The sequence below is a fragment of the Anarhichas minor genome, unplaced genomic scaffold, assembly GCF_050575085.1.
Source record: "Anarhichas minor isolate MPS153535 unplaced genomic scaffold, ASM5057508v1 ptg000005l, whole genome shotgun sequence".
Taxonomy (NCBI): Eukaryota; Metazoa; Chordata; class Actinopteri; order Perciformes; family Anarhichadidae; genus Anarhichas; species Anarhichas minor.
Genome location: NW_027466451.1, coordinates 2,440,001 through 2,461,633, shown reverse-complemented (window position 1 = coordinate 2,461,633; position 21,633 = coordinate 2,440,001). Strand labels below are relative to the sequence as shown.

Sequence of the window (21,633 nt, the reverse complement as noted above, 5' to 3'; positions counted from 1 at the left end):
ACTGAGTGACAAAGACGTCATGGTGGAAGGGTTCAAATGACCAATGCGACACAAGAAGCAGCAATAATCCACATGGTTTTGTCACATGATTAAATTGGACTCAAAGAAATTCAAAGCCACATCATACGGGACAACACAACCACATTTCATCGGCTTTAACTTCACATAAGAAGGGGAAGGAACATCATTGTTCACAGAGCCATTGTGGATGTTTCTGGCCAATGTGGCAGCAACATCACAATGTGTGCTGCCATTATCGCACATAATGGTGTCCGCCACCGCCACGCCAACCTCGGTCCATACAAATGGCCGACATGCTCCAGATTTTTGATTTTATCAACTCTATTTTTGTTATTATTAATGTTAATTTATCTTTCTTTTTGTCTTTGTAAAGCACTTTGTAACTTATTTTTGAAAAGTGATATTGAAATAAAGTTATGTAGTTTTATAAACTTAGTTCAGGAACGGGACCACGCCCAGAACACGGCTCATTTCCCCTGCACAAGTATTTAAGCTCAAATGAACCCGTTCACTTCCTCTTCGACTCCGTTCTCTCATGACATACGATTCCCGAGCTGAATACCACGTACTTCACAACATGGACCTGGAGATCTCCCTCACTCCTTCCGACAACGACCTGTTCGAAGACGATACACCAGGAATCCCGGAGACGGCACCGTCTCCCATTAACTCGGCCGAGATCAACCATCTACAACCCCTGCAGCTCCCGACATCTATTCTCGGACAATTCCGAAGTCGTCGGTCCTTCACCGTCCAACAACCCCAGGGGGAGATCCCTCCTCCGGCGTCCGAGGGACATCGTCCCTCCACAACACTGCTCTTCCACCCGCTCGAGATCCAGCCGCTCGAATAACGGCCAAAACCAGAGCGACCCTCCTCCTCCACGCCAACACTCCGATGGCCCCCATACATCCTGCTTTTCTGAGTGGACAGTCGCTCGCCTGAAGCACGCACTCACCCAACTCAATATCCATTTCCACCAGTCTGACAGGAAAGCAAAACTTATCAAATGACTCCCGGACGCTCAGCACCACACCTCCCTCGATCGCCGAGCCACCAGAGCACTTCCGGGTTTCCCGCGCTACGTCGATGACGTCATGACGCACAACGCGGACAGACAAGGCCAGTCATTCACACCAGCCCCTCCAGAGGGCCAGGTCGTATCGCACCCCCCCCCATTCTCTCTCTGCACCAGGGTCATCTCACCCCGCAGTCTCTTTTCCCCTTTCTGCACTTCCAACCCATGCACATGCTTCCTTTCATCCCAGCATCTCTTCCTCTTCCCTCGCTCCTGCCTTTCCTTCCAACTCGACACCGGCTACCTTAGCCGCACAGAACGCTCCAACAGCAGGATTCTACGGCGGAGCCAACAGCCAAAACTTTGCATTTCCTCCTGTCTCTGCTTTCCACCCTCTCTTCCCCTACCCTCCCCCTCCCCATAACCCATATGTAACTAACCATGCCTCTTTAAATGCACCCCCTTTTTCCACAGGTCCACCAGCTACCAACCCCAGCTTCCTTCCGACTCATCTTCCTCCACCCACCAGCTTTATATTAGCCACAGCACTACCCCCAGTACGGCCTTTAGCATCCGCCCGACCATCCCCTGTGCCACACACGCTCAGGCAACAGATTCTCACAGGTAACTACATCGACCTTGTCCAACTCATTCATCCATCCACCTGCAATCCCCATATCCCGAGGGAATTAATCACCGCTTTCGGACCCATCGAACGCCACTCCCCACCCGATCCAAGGAACTACTCTTTCTCCCTATACCGTGATATCATCTGCTCCGTCTTCCCCGACCGCAGGGCCGAGTTGGATGACTACTTGTCACTTATACTCAACTTAGCCTTGCGGTTCGGAGGTAAAGGGTTCTACAACTACCGCATCCTATTGGCATCCGAAGCCGCTGGTCGCGTGCAGCAGTTCAACCAGGGAACATACTGGGGAACACTCGACCCAGAACTATACTGCAGAGTTTTCGCAGCTCATGCCTCTCTCAATTGCGAGCACCGCGGCGCACCCTCCCATCCGGCCACCACATGCACCCTCACAGCACCCCTGCCCTCCACCTCAGCTTCCCGTAAACGAAGCCCCCCCGTTTACCGAAGCCTGCCTCCATTACTTCCCCCACCATCCATCACCCCTAAACCAGAAATCAACCAGCCAACCACCTCCGGCGGTCCCCCCAGAGGTATGGACAAAAGAGGTAGACCAATCCTCTTCCAGGGCGGGAGGATGGTCTGCAACAACTTCAATGACCTAGGATGCCAATCCTCCAGCTGCCGTTTTCTCCACACCTGCTCCTTCTGCGGGGGGGCCCATGCAAGACCAACCTGTCCCCATAAACCAACAAAGCACAGCAAGTGTAAGTATCTCAACACACCAATTAACATCCACGCCCTAGCTTCCGCCCTTAAAACTCTCCCAGACCACCAGTTCACAAGCTTCCTTATCCAGGGTCTTACCCACGGCTTTCACCCAGGTGTGCAAGTGAAGCCAGAATCTTCCTTCACTTGTAAACATTTGCAATCGGCCATCTCTGAACCCGACACAGTCGACAAGCTCCTGGCTCAGGAAGTCAAAGACGCATTTATGATAGGCCCACTCACTAGCCCACCTTTCCCTATATTTAGAATCAGTCCAATCGGCATCGCTACTAGAAAATATTCAGACAAAAGAGACTAATTATAGACCTCTCTTCCCCCCACGGCTCCACAGTTCCAAGCATCAACAGCCTAATCCCCAGCCCGGACTACTCCATGCAGTACACCACTATCAACCACGCCGCATCCCTCATTCGCCTTGCAGGTCCAGGAGCCTGGTTGCCTAAAGCAGACATCACCAGTGCCTTTAAAGTACTTCCCATCCACCCCAACTACAGGCCCCTTTTCGGCGTCCTCTGGAAGGGTGCTTATTACTTCTCGGTGCGCCTGACCTTCGGGTGCAAGAGCAGCCCAAAAAGTTTCGATTGCCTTTCCGAAGCACTCTGCTGGATCCTGATAAACTCCCGTACGTCATCCACCTCCTAGACGATTTCCTCACTGTCACGCCACCTTCCTCTCCCCCAGCACTCGGCCTCCACACGCTTACCGCTGTGTTCCAGGAACTTGGTGTTCCCCTCTCCGCAGAGAAAACAACAGGTCCCAGTACATCCCTGGAATTCCTCGGCATCACCCTCGACTCCGTCTCACTCCAAGCATCCCTACCTACCGAGAAAGTCAACCGGATTTCATTACTAATCTCTAATTTCCTCCTGGCCCCCAAATGCACCAAACACCAACTCCTCTCGCTTTTAGGCCACCTCAACTACGCCATCCGCATCATCCCTCAAGGCCGATCCTTCTTGTCACACCTCCTTTCAGTCGCCTCCTCTGTCACAAAGCTCCACAACCACGTCACACTCGACAAAGCATGCAAGACAGAGCTAAAGCTATGGCACCAGTTCCTCTCCTCTTGGAACGGCATTTCCTTCTTCTATGACGAACACGTCACCAAGCCGGAAGACATCCAACTATACACAGACGCAGCACCCTCCATCGGTTTTGGCGGTCTCTATGGCGACAAGTGGTTCTCAGCCGCATGGCCGCCTGAATTTTCATCCCTTACTCCTTCCTCTGCAATCTCCGAAATGTATCCAATAGTCGTAGCAGCCATTCTTTGGGGGTATGAATGGTCAAAAAAGACCATTGCCGTCTACTCGGACAACAGCGCCGTCGTAGACATCATCAATAAAGGGCGGTCACATTGTCCAGAAATAATGATGTTCATGCGGAGACTAACCATGGTTTCAGCCCAGCACCAGTTCATCATCCGAGCCTCCCACATCCCAGGTCACTACAACTCCATCGCTGATTCACTTTCCCATTTCTCATTCCAGAAATTCAGACGATTAGCGCCAACCTCAGACCCTGTGCTGACTCCGTCCCCACCGTTTTCAGCCACCATCTTCAACTGACCCCGCAACTGGAACACCTAATCTCCGCCTCTCAAGATGCTATCCTCAACAGCGTCGCCCCTCAAACACTCTCATCATACTTCACCGGATGGAAACGCTTCAAAGCCTTCCACGCCTCTTTTAACTTTCCCTTCCCATCCCTCAACATCCTTACCCCCCCAAACTTCATTACTTTTGCCCATTCCCTCCTTAAGATAAAATCCTCCACGATACGGGTATACATAAGCGGAATTAACTTTTTCACAAAACTGTCCTCAGGAACGCCGTGCCCAGCCTCCACCCACTCGCATATAGCGATGTTACTCAAAGGTCTTCGTAAAGCCAAACCACGGCCTATGCCTAAACGTCTGCCCCTCACCTCGGACCTTCTCACCCGCTGCATCCATACTCTCTGCTCTACCTCTCTCCCTTCATGGTCAAAGTACTCGAGTCCATGTTCTTGCTGGCTTTTTTCGGCTTCCTTCGCTGCTCCGAGTTCACCGCCTCAAACTCCGACCACAATCCATCACGACAGGCCACCATGTCCGACATCTCAATTCATCCTCCTGACACTGTCATTTATCACCTCAAATGCAGCAAGACCAACCAGTACGGTCCGCCTCAGCCTATCTACCTCTTCTGTCTAGACACATACCTGAGTCCGTATGAACCCATCCCGATTACTTAATCTCAAGATCAGCCGGCCAAACTTCTCCGCTAGATCCCCTTTTCATCACTGAAACGGGCAACGGGGCCACGCGGTCCTGGTTCCACCACCACTTACGCTATATATTAGCCAGATCAGGAATACCCCCCGAGTTTTACTCAGGTCATTCATTCCGCTCCGGCGCCGCCTCAGCCGCCTCGAGTCAAAGAATTCCAGACCACATCATTAAGATTCTTGGTCGCTGGTCTTCCACCGTGTACCTCTCCTACATCCGCTCCAACCTGAACGATATCAGAAACGCCCACCGGCATCTGTCCTCATGAGGCTATCTTTGGGGACTCTGCACCGCCAGAGATTCCTAAGAGACAGCCCCCACCCAACAGTCTCCGTTCCCACAGCCGTCGGACACCAACGGTCCCCCACCACATCCTTTCATCCCTCTACCTCAATCCCTACCCTACATCCCTTCATCGCTCTACCCTACATCCCTTCATCCCTCTACCCCTACCCTACATCCCTTCATCCCCCTACCCTACATCCCTTCCGCTTCCTAAATCTTACAATCATCTCATTACGCAATAAACCTCTAAACTCATACTGTTATTGGCGTGATCCTTGTTAGTGAAATCACAATTATCATTATTCTTGGTTTTCTTCTGTTTACAGTGTTCAATAGAGAGCATACACTATATGTGCTGAGCATACAGTATATTGCACTGCTTTGTTGTATATTTTCTGTAGAATTGAACAATCTCTATCTGTAGAAGGTGAGAGTACTTTTCTTTTTTTTTAACTGACTTTTTATTTAGGTTTCAACAACATAACAACATGCATTTTCAGACAGTTACTTTCTTTGTCCATTTTTCAGCTGTATGTAGTCTTGGTACACATGATATTCAGGTATAGTGTACAATGCACAGAAGGAACAAACAACATCAAATGGTGCTCACTCCAAGAGAAAAAGAGGGGAGATAAGAATAAGAATAGATAATTGATTACATGCATAAATAATAAAATAAAATAAAATGAATAAAAACAAGTGTGGTGTATTGATCACATTACGTTACATGGTTGAAATGAGTACAAATGCTTTTTGGACCTCAGTGAACACGGTCCTTTCATAGTAACTGTAGCGCGCATGCGCAGTACTGAGTTAAGAGTTATCCATGGCCGAATAAAGTAACTAACGCTACATGGCGTCCGCCTCGTGAATACACAACAGTAATTGGCGACGAGGATAAAACTAAGTTCTCGCAGGAGAGACACTCGGTGTCAGTACTAGTGAGTACGATGGCCCTGTTTGGGAGAATTGACGAGTTCAAGCCAGAAAATGAACAATGGTCAGCGTACATTGAACGGATGGAACAATTCTTCGAAGCTAACGACGTAGCCGAAGATAAGCAAGTAGCTACGCTTCTCAGTGTAATGGGTGCGGCTACTTATGGGCTTTTGAGAAATCTGGTGCAGCCCAGGAAGCCAAAAGATAAGACATTTGACGAAATAGTGGCCGTTCTAAAAGGAACATTATGAGCCCAAGCCCTTATTAGTAGCTGAAAGGTTTCGCTTTAACCGGTGTAACCAAAAAGCTAACCAGCCGGTGGCTCAGTATGTAGCAGAGTTGAAACAATGCGCATCTAACTGTGAGTTCGGCGCCAACTTGGACGCATCACTGCGAGATCGGTTCGTCAGTGGAATAAGAAACGAGGGCTGCCAGAGGAGACTACTTTCGGAAAATGATCTTACTTTTGCGAAGGCTTTTGAGATCGCGCTCAACATGGAGACTGCCGACAGAGACGCACGTCAGTTGAGAGGGATGGAAAGTGAAAGTGTCGGGGTGGCAAGCATTCACAAGGTGAGGCCACAGCGGACAAGGAACTGTTACAGGTGCAATGGAAAAAAATCACGAGCCAGATGAGTGCCGTTTTAAAGAGACTAAATGCCATAACTGTGGCAAGACTGGGCATATTAAAAAGGCATGTCGGTCTAAGGCACAGGCAGAGAGTGAAAGGCATTCACAGGGCAGAGGAAAGAAACACAAAATATGTGGAAGCTGAAGAAGACACTGAATTGGGTGTGTTCACAATTTTGACTGTCACAAGTGAAGATGCTGACCTGTATAAAGAAATATTCACGGTAGCTGAGGTGAAGTTAGAGATGGAAATAGATACTGGGGCTGCAAGGAGTATCATTTCACGGGGTACATACAGGGAGAAATTCTCACACTTACCACTGCAGAGAAGTAAAGTTAAGCTTAAAGCTTATAATGGAGGTCGCATTCCTGTACTGGGGCAGATCACAGCCAAGGTGGTCTATGAGGGTCAAACAGTGAATTTTCCACTTTTAGTTGTTAAGGGTAATGGATCAACACTGTGTGGCAGAAATTGGCTAAGAAAACTGAGGCTAAACTGGGAGCAGATAAAACATCTGTATGAAGCTAAGTGTACATCGCTTAGTGAGGTTCTGGATAAACATTCAGAGGTGTTCAGAGAGGAGTTGGGGACTCTGAAAGATGTTAAAGCCTCAATCAGAGTTAAACCTGATGCACCTCCTAAATTCTGTAAGCACAGACCCCTTCCATTTGCTATGAAAGACGAGAGGATGAGCTCAGGAAGCTGGAGGAAGCCAACATTATATCTCCAGTTAAGCACAGCGAATGGGCAGCACCCATAGTGCCAGTGGTGAAAAAAGACAAGTCACTTCGCCTGTGTGGGGATTATAAAGTGTCAGCTAATCAGGCAGTTGAAACAGAAACCTACCCCTTGCCACGTTTAGAGGAGTTGTTAGCAACCCTTAGTGGAGGTAAGATATTCTCCAAGATAGACTTAGCTACAGCCTACCAGCAGGTGTTACTGGATGATGACTCCAAGAAATACACTACCATCAACACCCACAGAGGGTTGTTTGTGTATAACAGACTTCCTTTCGGAATTAGCTCTGCACCGTCCATCTTCCAGCGGATTATGGAAAATCTAATGAAAGGCTTACCAGTGGTAGTTTTTCTTGATGACCTGCTCATTATGGGACGCACAGAGAAGGAACATCTCCACAACCTTCAGAAGGTCCAACAAGAAAATGGATTACGAGTGAAATGCTCCAAGTGCGAGTTTGGCAAAACTCGGAATAGAGTACCTGGGCCATGTGCTGGATGAACAGGGCACACACCCTTCAAAGGACAAAGTGAGAGCTATTCAGGAGGCTCCGGCTCCTACTAACGTCAAAGAGCTCCAGGCGTTTTTAGGACTTTTTAATTACTGTTGTGTATTCACGAGGCGGACGCCATGTAGCGTTAGTTACTTTATTCGGCCATGGATAACTCTTAAGTCAGTACTGCGCATGCGCGCTCCAGTTACTATGAAAGGACCGTGTTCACTGAGGTCCAAAAAACATTTGTACTCATTTCAACCATGTAACGTAATGTGATCAATACACCACAACAAGGGATGAAGAAATAATAATTGTCCACTCCTGAATGTAGTATCGTAGGTGCTATATATGCTTTTCAGAGAGGATGGTGTATAATGTGTGTGTATAGAGAGAGTTAACAGGTAACAGTTCAGCCAGATCGAGCAACATATAGTAATAACCCTTATTGTATTAATAATGCTGCGACAGGACCCCATCGTTTAGTAAAGATAGGCTTTTGGAGCCTTAATGAATATGTGATTTGCTCCATTTGATAGATGTCCCGTACTTTTTGGATCCATATATTGTATGTAGGGGGATCCGGTTTTAACCATCTGATGGTTATACCCTTCAATGCTGCTGTGATTAGTATGTTCAGAAGGTATTTTTTGGCCCTCCCATCCAGGCCTTCAGGTATCGCTCCCAATAGTGCTACTGTGGGGTCTTGTTGGATGTCCTGTTGGAATATCTCTTCGAGGGCGTCAAAGACTTCTCTCCAGTATGCATTTAACTTAGGACATAGCCAGAATATATGTGTATGATTGGCAGCACGTGTTCCACAGTTCCGCCAACACAAGTTGGAATGTGTTGGGCCCATCTTGGTTACTATTTCTGGTGTTCTGAAGAGTCTGGTGATTATTTTCCATTGAAAATTCCCTCTAGGTGTTTGAAACTAGGTGTGCCTCTGTGCACATTTCCTCCTAGGTATTCTGTGGTATGATCTTGTTCATTTCCGCCTCCCAACTCTGCTTTATCTGTAGGGAATTATGTAGATTCATAGATAGAAATATGTTATATAGTTTACTTATTGTTTTCTTATCTTCGTTCCCCATCTGCATTTCTATTAAAAACCTTTCTATAGGCGTAGTGTTCAAGCTCTGATCGGCTCTGTGTGATCTAATTGGTTACAGTTGTTTTCACAGGTGCATTCTGGGTGCTGGTGATTGCTATTGAGTGGGGTATTTAAATGGCAGGTTTTAACAAACAACACTATCTAATGTCGATAACCGTGTGTTGTTATTTGCAAAAATGTTATCTGGAATTTGTGACACGAGGAAGTGGTTTAAATAACTGTGCAATTAGTTCCAGTTTTTTATATTTTGGCAATTGCAAAACATTATAATAAAACCTGCTTGTGTTCACATGGAACGTGAACGTTGACATGTGCACGCAAGTACCTGTTTCTTTATATGCGTGTAAATGTGACATCAAAGCATGTGTGAGCATTACATGAGGCTGAACGTGACGTGGCAGCGTGCGTGCGTTTATTCAAACGGTAAAACGCCTGCATGTGTTTGTGTGTGTGGTTTAGATATGGGAGGGTGAAGTGTTCATTCCAATTCCTTTATCAGCTAAATAAGCAAGATGAAATTGCTGCAGCCTAATCATTAAGCCATATAATTACAAGGCTGGGACCCAGTGTTTTTAATGACAGCAGCCCAGCTTGAGCTTTATCAGGAAAACAGAATGGCTCCGGGGAGAAAAAAAAAAAAGAAAGACAGACTTGTTTTTCAGGGAATTGACTTTTAATTTGAAAGCGTCTGTCTTTGTCTCCTTTTCTCTTGCTCTGTCTTTATCTGACTTCATGTCTGCTGTGCTGTGTGTCTATTGGGTTCTCTCTGTGGGATTGTCTGTCTGTACCTTTCCATTATCTTCACTGGCACACCTGTTTATCAGTGATAATATTTCCAAAGCATAAAAATAGTAACTTTTAAAAGAAAATGCTTACACCGTACAATTTTTTTTTTGTGTAGAACACATAAAACTGATATTTATCAGAACAACTAGCCATAGGTTTTTACAAATTATTCTCTAAAGTTGTCAAATACCGCCACTTGGTCCGTTGCCCCACGCTTACAACCATGTACTCATCTCGGGTCAGTTTTGGACTCTGGACTTGGTTTACTTACGCAACAAAAGTTCTTCATAAGGCTTCCGAAAAGATCATGGTTTGGGTGAAAATGAGCATATTTACATATTTAAACGTAAAATAACTGGTTATTTAAGGAAAGTACGAAAGACTATTTCACCAGGGACACGAAGAGCGGTCTCCTGGGTATAGGTCCTATGTTTGTTAGACCTATCTAACCTGGCTTGCACCACCCTTCGCTGGTTTTCACACTGTTTTTACTATGTCAGTTGCATTGACCATCTAATACTGATGGGGATGGGTTAACGTTGGAGTTAGTTGAAAGCCTGGTCTCATTCAGACATAGTGTGTATTCAGTTGGGAAAAAAATGAAAGGGGAAGATTGCAATATTTGTAAAACTTGCAAAACTTACAGACATCATACTGCACATGCACACATACTTGAATTGGCACAGCGGACTCTTTACAGTGATAGACATATATGACGACTATCACTGGTCTGCACCGCACTGTGGGTGCATTCTCACAATAGGAAAGCATTGTTGTTAAACTACCATAAAACCTTTGTTTTATGGTAGTTATTTCCCAAAATGTTGCTTCACAGTCAGTCTTCTTGTGTATCAAAGCAGATGCCTTCTGTAATTGCTAGCGCATGTAATGTAAAGCGTCGGAAGACTAAAAAGGCGCCATGAATCAGAATCAGAACCGTTTATTGCCATGGTATGTTGAACATACAAGGAATTTGCCATGGCGGCTGTAGGTCCATTTACCATTTAATTGCATGGCTTCACACAAACCATGATGAAAAAGTGACGACATCCCTGACAATGAACTCCTTTTGACACTGTTTGTCATTAATAAGGCTTAGGATATATCAGCACCATGGTTGTTATATCCCTTGTCGATTGACAGTCCCCATGTTATTCATGTTGAAAACCCATGGGTTTACAGGTAGAATAATCAATTTAAAATGTTTTAAAATATTTTTTAAACCACCACCACCTGTTAGCCTCCTCGGATCGTGACCTCCAGCATTCACTGGGGTGGTTTGCAGCCGAGTGTGAAGCGGCGGGGATGAGAGTTAGCACCTCCAAATCTGAGGCCATGGTGCTCTGCCGGAAACCGGTGGATTGCTCCCTCCAGGTGGGGACGGTGCCTACCTCAAGCGAAGGAGTTCAAGTATCTCGGGGTCTTGTTCACGAGTGAGGGTAAGATGGAGCGGGAGATCGACAGGCGGATCGGTGCGGCTGCAGCAGTAAAGCAGGCGCTGCACCGGACCGTCTTGGTGAAGAGGGAGCTGAGCCGGAAGGCAAAGCTCTCAATTTACCACTCGGTCTACGTTCCTACCCTCACCTATGGTCACGAACTCTGGGTCGTGACCGAAAGGACAAGGTCGCGGCTACAAGCGGCCGAAATGAGCTTCCTCCGTAGGGTGGCCAGGCTCAGCCTTAGAGATAGGGTAAGGACCTCGGTCATCAGGAGGGAGCTTGGAGTCGAGCCGCTACTCCTTCGCGTCGAAAGGAGTCAGCTGAGGTGGTTCGGGCATCTAATTAGGATGCCTCCTGGACGCCTCCCACTGGAGGTTTTCCAGGCACGTCCAACTGGGAAGAGACCCCGGGGAAGACCCAGAACACGCTGGAGGGATTACATCTCCCAGCTGGCCTGGGAACGCCTCGGGATCCCCCAGAATGAGCTGGAACATGTTGCCGGTGAGAGGGAGGTCTGGGTCAGCCTGCTTGGCCTGCTGCCACCGCGACCCGACCCCGGATAAGCGGAGGAAAATGGATGGATGGATGGATTTTTTAAACCATCCCAGAACATGTATAGTACCACCGACATGGTGGTAGGCAGCTTGCCTGAAACAAATCTATACAGTATATGGCACCCAACGGTAATATATGTACTGTAGGAACATTGCCGTAAGCTTGTAAATAAAGGGACTGAAAACCAACCACAAGAGATAAAATGAGATTGAATTTTATTAATCCCAAAGGAAATTCTTGTGCCAGAGTTTCATAAAGATTACAACAGAAGAATAGCAAAAAACATTAGAATATAAATATAAACATATGTGAACAATATAACAATGATTAAGTGGAAAGAAATAATAAATAATAAACACAATAGCAGTAAGAGTAAGGTAAATAAATGAAGTCAAATACAACATAAATACAGGAGTAAAAATATAAAGTGTATAGGAATTGATACTAACACCAGTGCCTAATAGAAACTAAAATAGAAAAGTAATATTGAGAGAGATATTGACACTGATATTGAAAAAGTGTTAGAAAGTTATATCGCACAGGAAATTGAAATGAAATATTGCACAATGTCGAAAAAAAGTAACATTGCTCATGATGTGGTTATGATTGTTGTAAGTGTCAGATTTTGAAAAGCAGCCAAGTGTTCACAGAGTTTCAATAGTGAGCAAATGAGGCTTGATCATGTGCGTCCAGCTGCACAATGATTGTTCACTTTGGCCGCACGATGCACGCAAGAACGTTGTTAAATATGGCAATAACAATATTACTTGCGTTTAAAAAAGCAGATATTAAAGTGTTCTCAGTTCTGCCTATGTGTATTAACACACACACACACACACACACACACACACACACACACACACACACACACACACACACACACACTGTATGCTACATATAGTTGATTGCCCCTATGTTTTTTCATTTAATCCATTTTCTGTTTTGAAAACTCAATTTCCTCCTCTGAAATGGGTGCATCAGATCCAGGAGGGCCCTTAAGGCTACTGCACCAAAGCAGACTCAACCATAAGGGTTGCAAAACAAACAATAGAGAGCTCAGTCTCCCAACCTTTTTTATTCAACCATTTGAAGCGCAGCGTCCTACTCTTGGAGAAACTGGATCTAGTTTAGTTATTGTAATTTATTTCATCAGCCCTTAGACAGGGCAGACACAGTGCCGAAGTTCATTTCAATGAGTCATCCCCTGGGTCAGATCAAGTTTCTTCAGCTCCTCTACCATCTGATAACATTTCATCCTTCACACCTGCCTGGCCACCTCCGTCACGACAGGATCTTGGCTGTGGATTCATTGGCATGAGAGGACAGAATGGCAGTGCCACAGCAAACTGTGTTAATCACAGGTCCCAGGTGGATGACTGAGGACCAGACACCGTGCTGAAGATCACAAACATCTGCCCACAAGGGCCAGTCGGGCTTCCAGTCCTCCACAACAGAGCAGCGAATGCAGGAGGAGCTCTTTCATCTGTGACAGCTCTGCCAAGACCATCTGTCAGAACACCGACGAGCAGAAAGCAAAGGACAACATACAAACTACATTGGCCGAGAATGCTTTGGATGGCTCACGGAAACCTCATCGCTGTTAAGAGGATGGTGGCTACAAAAACTTAAATTACAATTTAAACGCATAGAGAGGAAACACCTAACGAGACAAAAAAGTGTAAACACTATGTGTGATCAGGTTATCAGCTTTACTCCGACAACGTCCACTACAATACCAAGCTATGAACAGCCTGTCTCTCTCCAATATATTAAATAGGGGACTTGTATCTTTGCGTGATGTCTACCTATCAAAGAGGGGACTTCCACATACTGCAGTGGAACTGCCTGTTCCCTCTTTGTTTACCACAAAGACTGTCTTTGTTTCTTTCATAAATGGATAATTCAACATTAATGTTATCAATATTTAAACATTATTCGGTGATACAAATTTTACAAAAATATTCCATGACCACTTTAAATGAGAATGTTTTAAGTGCAAATCACTTTGTTTTTTCAAAAATGGATATTATAATTTAAATGTTATCCATATCTAAATGTTTCTCTGTGATACAAACATTATGAAAACAATCATGGCATCTTTAATGAAGAATAAATTATGTTTTACCTGTAAATCAGCATGATCATGGCTGCATGCATTATTAAGTCTAAGTATATAAAATATATTATTGAAGTTATAATTTAGATTGATTAAAGCAGTGCATGCATTTTAAAGAGGGCTCCCTTCCAATTGTGGATTATATCTTATTTTTGTATTTACACTTCATAACTTAATTGGAGTCACACTTTCACACACACACATGCACACAAAGAGCATACTTGCCTCTGAAGTCTTTGGGAATGGACTTGCAAGACTCAGGTCACGCATTGTGTCCAGCATTTGCATCCCCTCGACAGCTGTACGCAGTTTAACCACCTAACATACATACACGTTTTTATGACACTGTGATGACCATTGTCTAGCAGCAGCCCAACGGGATCCACCCTCTCTGAAAGATCTAGGGAACCGAAAACAACTTTATTACTGCAGCAACCCATGCAGATCGGTTGCCGATGTCTGGACACACAAATCCCATCTGAATATTTGCAAATGACAGTCTGTCTCAGAAGATCTAATCCGAGCAACAACAGTTTGCCTGCAGTGTGAACGTACCCTTATAGCTCGGAGGACTTTAGTCTAACCCCCAGTTCATGATGATTCATTTATGCGTAAGAGTTGTGGATATGGGTTAGCTTATGGATAGATGTTAACAAATGCCAACTAAATTTGTAATTGTGGTAAGTAAACTGGTAAATCTCAATGATTTCAGGCTAACCCAGCAACAGTTAGTGACTGTTGTGCCCACATCTTTACAGAGACCTGGCTCCATCTTGGCCTCCTGGATCAAGATGGACGGTGGTTCCCTGGTGTCGAATTAGTAATGTTGACGGCCATATTGTCTTTTGTTTTTAGCATTCCTTCTGATTTTAGTTTTTTTGTTTATGCACTAAAGGAATGCATGACTGCATTTGTTTTGTTTGAGGGCAAATACGACGATAAATGCATCGACACAATACAACAATTTAACTGCAGGGTGAAGGGAAAACTGGAGACAAAAGGCAAAAACAAACCTTATTATGCACCAGAGCCAACAGACAGAAAACTAATGTTTAGACTACTGTGTTTGCACGCTGATGATTTTATCTGATTTGTAGCAGTGCAGCACATACACTGATCAAACACTTAGACAGTTTTCCATGTTACAGATTTTCGCTTTTCTGCTCCACAGTAGCCCCATAGCGTCTCCATCTGATCTGCCTCCCTGGTAATAATGTAATTTCAAGCTCTGTCTGTTAGGTCCGATTTTGTGTCCACATGACACATGACTCTGAAGATCACCATTACACATGACATATATTACTTAGAACCAAGTTGGAGAGAAGACAGCAGTTGTAATTTTCTTTTCCTCTTTTCTCCTCTTCACTCTTTCCATCCCCTCCTCTCCCTCTCATACTCCCCCGTCTCGAACCCCTTCTCAGCTCCGTTGACTTTGTAACTTATAGAGAAGATAATTCAATTTCATGTTCCATTGGCTCAGCCGACAGACAGTTGGAAATAAGCTGTGGCATCCAGCTGCCTCAGGAGTTATTCTCTCCTCTGCTCTCTCGCTCGCTTTCCTCATTTCTTACCGGTATCTCCTCTCTGTTCTCCTCCTTGCTCTCTCTCTCTCTCTGCTGCTAGCTTGTGGTCACAGTCGGTCTCTCCCCCTCCGTGCATCTGTCTCCTTTTCACACCTCAACTTCCAATTTTCTCATTCTGCATGTTCTGCGGTCCTCACCACGATGCACTGTCCATCGGTCCTGCATAAACCTTCCTGTCAGCGAAAGTCGTGCGTTTCTGGATTATCTTTTCCCACTGTGAAACTTTGAATAGGTGACATTTTACATCAATTTATCAACTATTTAAAAGTTTGGTTCAAGGGTCATGAATCATTTCCCACAGTGAGAAACCACAACTGTCTCTTGGACATTCAGCAAGGTTCTGATGAGTATACTCAGACAGAAGTCCAGAGAGGCCATATTTAGAAGCTTTTCACTGCTGTCTTCACAGTTCTGTATGAACAAAATATTTTCCAATAATGCTGTTGAATCTAAGTCATAACATACTGCAAAAAAAAAAAATGTAAAAAATGTAAAAGAATGCATGATTTACATCTCCAATAATAGTGTTTTATCCTGAGCATCACATGTCATTTTGTTTCATGATGTTAAAATGTTTTAATCATATAACCAGGGATGGAAAGATTTTCTTACGCAAGTAAGTAACAGTACAGTTATAGAGAGAATACCAGTAGAAATACCAGTAGATTGGCTGAGGGGTGCTACTTCACGAATGCAAAGACAAGTGCTTTTTAGATCCAAGGACATATCTCGAGACCAAAAAAGAGAGAGGTTAGACTCAAGGGCGTAGGTTTGGTCTCAGCATTGGTAGGGACACTGCCAGCCACTCAATCAGTTGATTCTGATCAGCTTCTCCACTTCGTCAAAGAGGCCCCTTACCTCTCTTGGCATTGCCCTAAGAATTTCTACAGCTTCCCTAGTGGTGCTGACTGGACACTTTGATCGGAACATTGGGAGCTGAGTTTTCCTTATTTCTTTCCGTTCTTGCAATGTTTATAATTGAATTTCAATATGCTTGTGCGCGCATGTGCGTTTAACAGTGCTTCTTTGTTTGAGCGAGTGCATTTATCTGTTGATGCCTGAGTTTAATAAAGGCAGGCTACTCATAAAAAACGTACGTAAATGTGTCATTAGTATGAACAGTTGAGACATGGACTCCGCCGGGCTCGGGTCGGGCACTACTCTGTCGGACGCGCGCCGGGCTCGGACAGAAACATTTGCCGCCATCCATACTCTACTCTACACTAACAACTTTCAAAATATGTTTCCATTGTAGAATGGGTGGCAATGTAAGGCTAGCAGGTTTGCACTGTGTGGGTAGTTAGCCTACTACTAGCTAGCTAACAACGACCTGGGCTTCTTGATAGCTACTTATCCTCTGGGTGGTGAAAAAACTTTGGATATCTCGTTTCTTTTTTGGAGGCATTTTCCTATCTTCAAAGCACAAAAGGGTCAACAATATCAATGCTGAGACCAAACGAAATACTAATATGAAGCTTTATTATTTCCTGGCGTATTTAGTAGTTTACCGTGTCAGACTACTGCCAGCTCTCTTTCTGTCGTGATTCACGGAGTGTTTCTGACTCTGCCACTTCAGCCAATTAAATGACAGCATCTTGTCTCGCAGGCTCGAGGGCACATTGGAAAACTTGGAAATGTATTTTTCACTCTTCTGGACGACAAACATAGTATAGATAATAATACGAATGAGTTTGCAAATATATTGTGCTAAATTATTTTTTTTAACAGGCAATTCAAATTAACAAAATATTGGTGGGGACAATTGTGTCTTTCCCAAACTTTGGTCGTGACTAGTCCCTATGGACCATATGCAAACCTACGCCCTTCGTTAGACTTGTACTTTAGCTTTGTGATCAATATGTCATCACCGAAAAAATACAGTGACACACTGTTTTGCAAAAATGACAAAGCTTTTAATAACTAGGTTTAGCGCCAGACGCTTTTAACTATCAGTCTTTTTTCAGGACAGCTCACAGATATACCATGACTGGTGTCAGCTGCCAGACAATTGCAATCAATGGAGTGCTGGATAATTGACACAGGTGCAATCAAGCAGGTAGGAGTTTACATAATTAGGCCAATTATAACAAGGCATTCATTTCTTTGAGGTTAGCCAGTAATCAATAACACTGGATGTTCACTGAGCACAGACGCTACAAACAAAAATACTATAATGGTAGAAAATAAAAGGCATACTTTAAAATGTATTGCAATTCTACTTGCATCTTTCTGCTGTTCAATGAACCAGCAACAACTTTAGTGGGGAGAAAAACTGGCTTAAAACTAAATATGAAAATATTGTTCAGTATGTAAATATGGCTTTAGACTATATAAGGAATTAAGTCCAACAACTGGAGAAAGATGCAAGTAGAACTGCCATAACCGAGACAATGACACATAACCATTTGCTTTTTTGACACCATGTGTCAAAAATGTTTTGCCTTTCACCCCAAAAGGCAGCTCCAACGTTTTAGGACTTACTGATTAGAAAGCTCAGTAACCTTTTTGGCCTTATAACAGTAGTGTTACTTTACAGAAATATTCCTTAAGTAAAGGTTAAAAGTACTTGGATAATTAAAATGTACGTCAGTTGAAGTAGGTCTCCACCAACTCCTGCCGGAACAACCCGTCTCATTGGCTGCTAAATGATCCACAATGTTTACCAGCTAGTCCCTTAACTGTGTCCGTAGTTGCTGTAAGACCATAATAAAGAGCTGAAAAATGCAAGAAAATGTCAAAGTATCTCAATAAAGTGGTCAAATCTTGTAAATAAAAATCAAATCTTACAAAAAAGTATTTTATTTTTTTGACGCGTTCTCTACGAATGTCCAGCAACATTGGCAATAATTGTGCCCGAGCAAGCCCTTGTGTTAAGGCGAGAAAACTTGATTAGGTTTTGGAAAACATGGTTAGGGTTGAAATGACGACAGAAGTGATGTAACTTAAGTACAGAAGTTATGTAACAAATAACTCAACAATTAGGATGAAATAACTACGGAAGTGGCCTTTACTTAAGTACAGAAGTTATATGACAAATACTGTACGTCAACATTGACTAACATCTGGTTTCACACGGGATGTGGGTTAAACACGCATAACTTTTTGGTAGATCTATAGTGTATGAGCTTGAAAAGCTCTGTAGAGCTCAGGGTAACACCTGAGTGATCATTCTCTGTAGGTTGTTCACTACAAGCAACATTTGAGATTGTATCCATTTTTTATGTAGTATTGATTAGTACAGCTTTTGTCATTTTTAGTATTCCGATTTGAAGGATTTACTTAAAAGTGCTGTTTATCATTTGAAAAGATATCACACTGACAATCACATAGATTATACAGAGAATTATAGGTCCTATATTTTCTCCTCTTCATAAAGCGCAGCGATTATTATCACTACCATGAAACCCATTTGTTTGAATCCCTCTTTCCCCACACCTCCTATTTCCTCTCCCAGCATGTTCTCTCCACCTTGTTGTGTTTGCTGCCAAATTAGGGAAAAAGCAAAGGGATTCCTTTCTCTGTTTTTGTCACAATCAGGCTTTGCCTTATGTGTTGTGTGTTTTTCTGTAGCTCCTCAGTCTTCAACTCAGTCACTCCCTCAGCACCAGTCCAACTCCCTTCACCTGTCCCTTATCTGAAATCAAGCACTCCCTCCTCAGCACAACTCTCCTCACCTGTTCTAGTCACTTCTTAAACCCCTGTCTCTCACTCACTCACTCACTGCCAGGTCATTGTTTTTTCCCTACCTACCCGTGTTGCTCGTCCTGTTCCCGGTTTCCCAGTCTGCCTGTTCCGTCTTGTCTTTGGATTCCCTGATTGTTTTTGGTTTGTGCATTAAACCTTTTTTCACTTCACCTGACTGTCTGCTCTTGAGTCCTCATTATGTCCCGTGACAGTTTTCATGTTTTTTTGTTCACCTTCTCACCTCCCCCCCCCCTGCTGAATCATGTATGTAAAGTTGGATTTAATCACAGTGAGGGATATTGTAGGGCCTTCACTCTACTGGATAGGGCACGAATATCTGGGGCCCTTGTCTGCTAAACTATTCATGAACTGTGCTGTGCCTGTAAACCTGTCACCCTACCACAGTATAATACAGCACTTCCAGACCTGCTGGAGCTAAAAAAACGTTTTTTATTTCAACTTAGTTTCCAGCAGCTTTGAGGGTGCATAATTGGCTAGAACAGAGCATAGTGCTCCTCATATTCTTTACTCCAAATCAAAAATGGACAAGGGCCATGTATAGCATGATAACATCAATAAAGGATTACCACATTAAAGTCCTCTCTGTCCTGCAGTGACAAACATTTAAAACCTAAATCACATTCCATCTCAACCCCCCCCCCCCCCCCCCTATAAAAGCACAGTGAAATATAAAATATATTATTGTGTAGGTTTTGTAACAAAGCACAGGGTCTCACACCACACAAACCATGAAAGCAAATAAATAATTAAATAATAAATACATATTTTCCAAAAACATCAATTTATTATTTGTGGTGAAAATTAAGGTATTTCCTTGAGAGAAATCAAAAGTCTCTTAAGCTTTCTGTCTTATGTATTTATTACAGGATAAGATTATAAAAAGCATACAAACAAATCAAACAGATCTAACGAGCAAAAACAGCTCAAATGTGCAGATTAAATGTTAACCGATTAAAAAGAGTCATAGGTTACTATACAGCTGAACAGCAGAGAGAGATCCTTCACCCTGGAAGAATGCAAGGAGTCTCTGTCCTCTAGAAAACACGTGCACAGATTTATGGCGTAATAGAAGTCACATGAAAACAATTTTTCCCCGACATTATTCACTTCAAGGAGAACTGTTTTATTAAAGTGTGGGGTTTACTTTTGTAGTTTGGTCACAACAATATTGCTAACATACCTCCAGTAATCCGGGGGCGGCCATGGCTCAATGGGTAGATCCTTGGCTGCTATGAGTACCTGTGCCGAAGTGTCCCTGAGCAAGACACTGAACCCCTAACTGCTCCCCGGGCGCTTCTCAGCAGCACACTGCTCCCAATAAGCTAGGGATGGGTTCAATACAGATGTTACAATTCATGTATGTGTATATGTATATGATGACTCTAATCAAATTACATTTTTTTCAGTCAAGAAAGAAGAAGAATAAATGACCAGTCAGGCAGGAAACAAACCTTCTGGTAAAACAAACTTACTTGGTACATTATGATTATTACAGTTTACAATCCAACTTCCTCCTTCAACGTTGACCTACTGTACTTACTGTAGTTGTGTACATAGTGCTATGCTTTTTCCTCTGTCATGAGGGATTATTATACGACACTTTGCATGCAGCAACAGTTTGCCTTCCACTAACAAGTTGTTTGCCTCCTCCAATGAATCGCCACCTTAATTTGGTAAAGTGATTTGTGTGCCCCAGTGACCCTGGGAGCTGTGTTGTTGGAGGCAATAGCTCCTGGTAGGGTCTCCCAAGGCAAAGAGGTCCCAGGGGAGGGGACAGAACAAGAGTGATTCACTGACCCTACATGATTTGGCCAGAAAGGAGTTGTAGCAGCTTGCCCTGAAAATGAAACCCAGGCCATTTCCAGAGTCAGGGAGTTGAGGCTTTTATACGTTGGGTTTGGCAGGGCACAGCCCGAAAAAAAAATACATGGAGCCACCACCCTGTGGGCCCATCACTTGCAAGGATAGGCATTGGGTTCGGGTGCGGTGTGAGCTGGGCTGCAGGCAAAGACAGTGATATGGGTGTGCCAGCCTCTGACATCACAGATTGGCTCTAGGGATGTAGAAAGTCACCTCTGGCAGGGAAAGAACCAGAGAACTGGTGCAGGAGATGGAACAGTATCAGCTAGATATAGTTGTGCTAACTTGGAACCAAACTCCTGGACAGGGGCTGGACTTAGGATCAAGGTCGTCTTGTGGCAGCAAATAAAAAACCCACTGGAGGACACCAGCGGTGAAGGAGGCAGTAAAGATGCAAAAAATGCAATCACTCTTTAGGCACACCTGTACTAAGACGGCCACATGACCAGATGGTATATGTGAATTCTCTGAAAAAGAGGAGCCCCATCTTCCAAATTCTGCATTTGCATACCAACTCCACCCTCTAAAAAAGATCAACCTTAGGAATGCACTGTGTGGGTATTAGAGAGGGGGACAAGTGTAAAACTGCTTTCAACACTCACGTGGTCATTGTGTGTTAAAGCGCTTTGAGTGGTCGGAAGGCATATTGCATGCTATTCATGCAATATCAAACATATTGCATGAATAGCATGTTTGATTAAAC

At 44.1% G+C, this 21,633-nt stretch overlaps 1 pseudogene; it reads left to right on the top strand.

Annotated features, from left to right (window-relative positions):
* The first annotated feature begins 598 nt into the window (after positions 1-598).
* On the top strand, positions 599-3,985 carry LOC142972029 (uncharacterized; annotated as a pseudogene).
* The last annotated feature ends 17,648 nt before the right edge of the window (positions 3,986-21,633 follow it).